Genomic DNA, 6,716 nt, shown 5'->3' with positions numbered 1-6,716 from the left:
CCCTTTCTCTTTGAATCCTCTTAAAACATGCAATAATAAATCCACAACCTTAAGTTTTTTATTTTTCATCCTTTTTATTGAAAAGTCGAGTATGCCAGATCAGGTTTTCATAAAAGAAAATAAATGGAGGAGTATTTTATTCTCTGTAGGCCATCCACTTACTGCACACAAACTGTGGCTCTTTTTCAGGATGTGAAAGCAGTATTTCTCCACAGCTGCCAAATTCAGTTAAACAACTTAGCATTACTGCTTTGAGTAAATAATTTTGTAGTGTAAACCCAGGGCACATTTTCATGTTTGGTTAACATCTGACTGCCATGCAACGTCAGACTCCTAGCAGCATTTTCATGGGTTTCCCTGCACAGATTTTTATTGTTGCACATCTGTAACATAGCTCACCCTTTTTTCAACCCGACCCAGAAGATCGGGGTCCTTAGCAGCCAAAATCCATGCTCTTACTTTCTTGACCAAAGCGGCACCAGTTAAAAAAACAATGCGGATCAGACCGACTCTGGGAACCAGAACCATGATGTCCTAATCCCCTTTATGAATTTTGCACCATGGGCTTGTTTATCTTCTGAAGCAAATATAATTTGCAGCTTAAAGTATCAGTTTTTATGAAGAGATCCACTGTTATAGTACAGTCCATGGGGGGAGAGCGAAAGCTTAAATTTACAGTCACTTTAAGCAAGTTACTATAGAGCAGTGCTGACCTCAGGGCCATCTGACAGGGAGTGTTTCATCGTTGCTCTTCCCGCTAGAACAAAATAAGGAAGTGCACACTCTTCCCACAAGCTTGTAAAGTTGGTGTCAGCTGATTGCAGCCAGCTCTCAGAAGGGAAGTCGTCGATCACCGCAGTTGTTATGTTGGAGCATTTGGCAAGGCTGCAGACTAACAGGATTCATGGTAATCTCTGCAGGAATGAGGGTCAATAAGTGAAAAATGTGGATGTTTTACCTCAATGAAACAGCCAGTGAAGCATATGTGGGTGTTGCCAAACCTTTTTTTTTTTTTATTTCATTTGTGCCACGAACTTCAAAAAAAAAGGGGGCTATGGTCTCTGAGCCGGTGCCTCTTAATAAATAAGAATATCATTGTGTTTATTTTACAAATTCAATTTCAAAAAGTGAAATATTTGTGGCTTAATACCATGCAGAGTGATGTTTTTTCATTCCTTTTTTTTCCAAATATGGCTTAAAACAATTGACATCCCAAAATAAAGTTTCTGATAGATTTAAAAATGAATTAATTTAAATAAAATATTAGCTTATGTCCAGTATATGCTCTAAGAACTGGCCGCAGCTGTTTTCTGCATGAATTACTGCATCTGTGCAGAGAAGCCAGGGCTTGATCAGCATGTGGCTCTGCTGAGGTGGTAGGAAAGCCCAGGTTGCTTTAACAGAGCTCTTCTGCTTATCTGCATTGTTGCCAGTTCTCCTCATGATGCTCCTCTCTTTGCTGTATAGGATGGTTAGGTTAGTGGCAGTGAAACCATGCTAGTTAAAACAGCACTAAATTTACTTTTTGTTTGAAATGGTAATATTGCACCACCGAGCAGCTCAAATATTTTTTCTCTTTAGTCCAGGCAGTACGCTTTCAGAGTCTCTGACTCAGAGGGGAAAGTGAGTGTTTTAATCCCTATCCTGGTCATATTGGTTTGTTGGGATAGGTTAAACTCAGACTCCTGCTAGCTACTTTTACGGTAAATCTCTGCCAAATTCCTGGAAGCTTTGCTTCAAAACCCTCCAAATCATGTGTTTATGTGCCTCTTAAAAGCATAGTTTCTCCTTCCATTCAACTTTCTGTTTAACATGCTTTGATACATTTTAAGGAAAGTTAGCCATACAATAAATCTCAGCTTTTCTAGTTGGGACTTTTTGTGGGTTTACCTTCCTTATGGAGGGTTTTACTGACGTCCCCTGGAAAGCTGTCATAACCGTGTAACATAACATTTCTTTGTTCATTTTCTTTAACTAAACCTTCAGTAGTGTTCTGATGTTCTGAGAAACCTAATGTTGTTTTTCATAATAAATAGAACTAAATGCTTAAACATACCACTCTGTAATAATTATAAATTACTCAAAGAATGATATTCTGATTTATTAAGATGTACCTGGATCTCCCTCGCTGCCACACTGTAGTTAAGTTTTCTGTGAGAAACTGGAATCTGGTGATCTCACCAGTCTGGTTGTTTTTATTACTTTTTATTTTTTTCTGCCACTTTAGAGTGGGAACTATCCATTGAGGTAAAAGCTGTGGTTCCCAGAACTAATACTTGCTTACACTGGTCTTGTTTAGCTGTGAAAAAAAACGGAACAAATAATTTGTTCGTTAATCCTCATCTTATTTATGACTTTAATTTATGAGATAATTGAATGCATACTCTATCAAACACTGGTCATGTGAAAACAATGACTTGAGCACATTTCTGTTCTTTACTCTGTGAAGTCTTGAGTTTTTTTTTTTCCCTTGTTTGTTTTACAGCAATACCCTTTTTCCCCCCCTTGTTACACTGATTACATAATTTGCCAACATTATAATGTCTTTTGAGCGGGTTTCCTCAGTTTAATCCATGACTGCCAGTTTTTATGTTTGTTTTTGCTTTTTTTAATAAGCTGAATAGAAGCAGTAAATTAACGTTGATCTGGGACGTTTTTTATGTTGCCAAAACTGATGCACGCTGGGATTTTGAATTAAAAGCTTACTCATCATCCTTGTGTTGTAAAAAATAGTTTGAGGCTGATTGAGTAACTCTCATGATACGTTTGGTCTGTCTTTAACTTTTATCCGATTGATTATTGGTTTTACAGAATCAGATTTGGCTCTTAGAAAGAAAACAACTTCGGCTCATCACTGATACCAGGAACGTTAGAGATTTGCTGTAAAGCTGGATCACAACGGCTAAAGCCGACAAGGCAGCTTCAGTTCAAAGTTAGATCAACGTTCCATTATGATGAGTTCAGAGTATTTATGGGAAAACATCTTTAAAAAATCTGATTCTGTAGCATCTACAAAAGTAAAGACATGTTGGTCTTAAAGCAACAGTGTGTTTGCAGACCGGCCAGAGGAGTTTTCACTCAGCTAAGGTAATTAACTCCTTTGTTTCTGCACAGCAGTTTTGAACATGTTTTTTGATTTATATTTTAAATCATTCTATGTTGCAGTTCCTTTGGGTGTTCTAATTCTCACACTTGACAAAGCTGCCAACCCAGTATCAGTTTGTCTGTTGTCTGCCATGTCCAGTGGACTGACACACCTGTTGTTTTTTTTGTATGCTAACCTCTGTTGATAAAAATGTTTATAAGATTTATTTTCGCCAAAGATATGCAATTGCATTATATATGGTATTACAAAACTATTAATAAAATCCTGTTCTTGTTATGGCCTGTGTGAATTTTTTCCTCGTGTTTCCTCTTTCTAGCGTCTTAAAAATCTTCCAAGTTTCCACATTTTGTTACGACTAATATGGTTTTATGCTGTTGATTAACAAAGTAGCACACCATTTCATAGGCAAGAAAGGATTAACAATTTCCCCTTTTGTTTAGTACAAAACACCTGCGGATTTTGCACACCTTTACACCTGAGTGTTGGCCAAGTGCAGGGGCCTGCAACATGCGGCTCCAGAGCCACATTTGGCTCTTTGGACCAGCAGCTCTTAATAGTGGCTAAAATGTATATAAAGAGCTAAATAATTTACTTTAATATATACTGGTATCAATAGCTTTAGCGTTTTTTTATAAGATGGAAAAGAATGAGATTAAAAGAACCAGGAATATGTTTTAAGAGACATTTTTCTATGAATCAGCTTGAAAATTATATGTTTTAACATTAAAAATACATGAATTGTTGTTTGTTTGAGATGGCAACAACTAATTTCCTATACAAGATTAAAAAAAAAAAGTTTTCTAGAAAAAGTCATGTTACATTTTGCGGCTCTAAACAACTTTTACTTGGTCGGACTCTGGGCAAAACAGCTCGTTGGAAAGTGGTTAGAGCAGTGTGCTTGTGCTCTTGAGAAGGTTGCAAGAACCCGGTTCAAGCCCTACAGCCTGCACTCTGGGTCCCTGAGTAAGACCCTTAACCCCCGATTTCTCCCCTGGTGCCACACAATGGCAGCCCACTGCTCCCCAATGGGATGGGTTAAAATGCAGAATTTAATTTCTCCATTGTGAGATTAATAAAGCTAAATTATTATTAAAATAACTCAAACTCACCAAGATTGGAGGTAGAACATCTGTCTAATTGGTCCCAGATTCTTAGAGCATTAGATTTTCTAAAAAGAAAAAAAAAACAGTTCTGATCTGATCCACTCTCTAGTAGCTGTAACTATGTTTAGGTTGGATTCCTGCTGGAATTTAACAGCGTCAATTGCCTCATCTGCTGCTAAAATAAGGAAAGTTAGCAGAAATCAAGCTTTCTTTTGAGTTTGCCAAACCTTAAATTGTATGTGAGATTGATTATTGAACGTTAAACTTCTTACATGAAAACCATATGTTTATTTTGTGCTGATTATCCCTTCGTTAGGGTGTTTGTCATCTGCATTTTAACCCATCTCCCTCTTTTTGTTTCAGCGACAGTAACAGAGTTTAGAACCACCAACTTTTGCAGGTGCTCCAAGAAGCTAATGCTCTTCTTTCTAACCACTAGTTCATCTGCTAATAGTTTGAAATCTGCTGGATAAGAAGCTTTATTGGTAGTGTTAAGAAAGTACAGTAAGTTTGTTCTGCATTTCACAATAAAAACACAGGAGTTAGGAGAACTATTAACTTTTGAAATAACCTACAGCCTAAGGTTTAAATACTGAAAATTTATTCAATATGGTTAATATAACTGTTTTGGTTTTCTGTATGGGCTTAACTATTTTAGCAGCATTTAAGGCTTAGTTCTTCAGGCTTTTGCAACTGAAAATTTGTTTTTCAGACTAAAAAATAGGATTAAAAAAATAAATAAATAAATCTTTTTAAAGTGCATTCATCTATATTCTGGTGCTTGTCCATCAGAATCATGAAGATTGGTTCCTATCTCCAGCAATCTATGAGCAGAAGGTGGGGTAATGGCCAGTCCATCATAAGGCAAAAATAGTTGGACTATATTTGCTAGTTAGGAAACTCCTGTAGGAAGTTAGTTGCAGAGGATCTTTTAGTGTAAAAACCAACAGAGGCAGGATAAAATTGCATATCTCAGTTTTGAGTTTTGTTTTCCTTCCCCTTTGCAATATTGCACCTTTTTAAGATTGTTTAGTGCAGAACAATCTAATGAAACACGTGTTTAGTATTTTTAAGGGTGATGTACTTCATTACCTATTTCTTACAACATTTAACAGCTACTGTTAAAGGTCAGCCTTCTCAGGTTGTTCTGCTTTTTATGCTACACCTTGCAGGATCAGCTCGGTTTTGGCTGCTCAGGCTGTCCTCAGCGCTACAACTTCCAGCTCCACATCCCTTATCTTTTTTTCTCCTGTATGGGACTGCTTTGAAACACACCTTGCACATGGAAGTGAATTCCTGGGCCTTGCGACGGATGCAAAATCAGATATTCTAACGACACTCTACTCTGTTAGTTAATTAGTCATGGAGGACTGCGGGATGAACATGGTGTGACCCTGAACAAGGGCCTGTCTGACTAGCCTCGGGCCCTCTGGCACAGCTCTATTGTTCAATAGAGTCCTGTGTGTCGACTGGAAGAGGGAGAGGTGGGGGCTTCTCCCTACTGACTGCCTCAATTCAGCAGGAAATCAGAGCAGCATCATCCCCCTCCTCTCCTCCCTCCCACACAGGCCCTAGCAACCACGCCACGCCGACAGTTGCCAGGCAACCAGACAATGCCGGAGCCACTCGCTGTGGTGTGAGAGAGTTTGTGTTTTGCATGTATACGTTTAAGATCAGGAACGGCGAGTCTGCAGCAAAGGATGGAAAAGGAAACACTTATGTGGTGAAAAATCTAAAGAGATTAGAGTGGATTAGGCCAAATTAATCATGTAGGATTTGTGATGATAGATGCATTAGCAACATATGATTTTACTTCTGGGCTAAATGAGGTCATGTGTGTTATGAAGCGAAATCAGAGAGACTGTCCCTCATAGGGAAACAGAGCATCCATGACTCCTAGTTTTATTTTAATTACTGCTCTGAATATGCAACTAAAATCTGCCTCTTATTTTAAATGGGTTTATAAAATGTGTACATTTTTCAGCAGCTCCATAAATAACATATTTTAGAGAAATATATATATCTACCAACAATAATGTAATAATATATATGGTTAATAAAGGGGGAAAACTGATACCACAAATTTATTGCTTTGTATTGTAACTTTCCCATTTTTTTGTTTAAAAAAATATGGTTACTTTGAAAATCCTGTGTCAACCTGCTTCAAAAAAAAAAAAAAAAGGAACTAAATTTTAATTAATTCATATTTGGCATCAGCCACTGTTCTCAGTTCTTAGAAATAATTTAGCTTTAAAAGCAAAATAAAATGTTTCACGCATTTAAACTTGTGATATAAACTATTGAAGCTAAAACATACATAATTTATTTTCTAAATCTTACTATTTAATGTTTATTTATCTCACGGATTATTCTAAGCAGCTTTATTGTTGTTGATTGAGCGTTACTGTTATTGATTTTTTATTCTCCAGATACAGAGCATTATATTGTAAAACACCGTACAGTACAATACTTTATTTATTTATTTTTTTTCCCCTATATGTTATTTT

Source organism: Cyprinodon tularosa, unplaced genomic scaffold (genome assembly GCF_016077235.1).
Source record: "Cyprinodon tularosa strain WSP-4 unplaced genomic scaffold, ASM1607723v1 ctg157, whole genome shotgun sequence".
In the NCBI taxonomy this organism is placed as follows: Eukaryota; Metazoa; Chordata; class Actinopteri; order Cyprinodontiformes; family Cyprinodontidae; genus Cyprinodon; species Cyprinodon tularosa.
Note: the sequence above shows the minus strand (reverse complement) of the source record.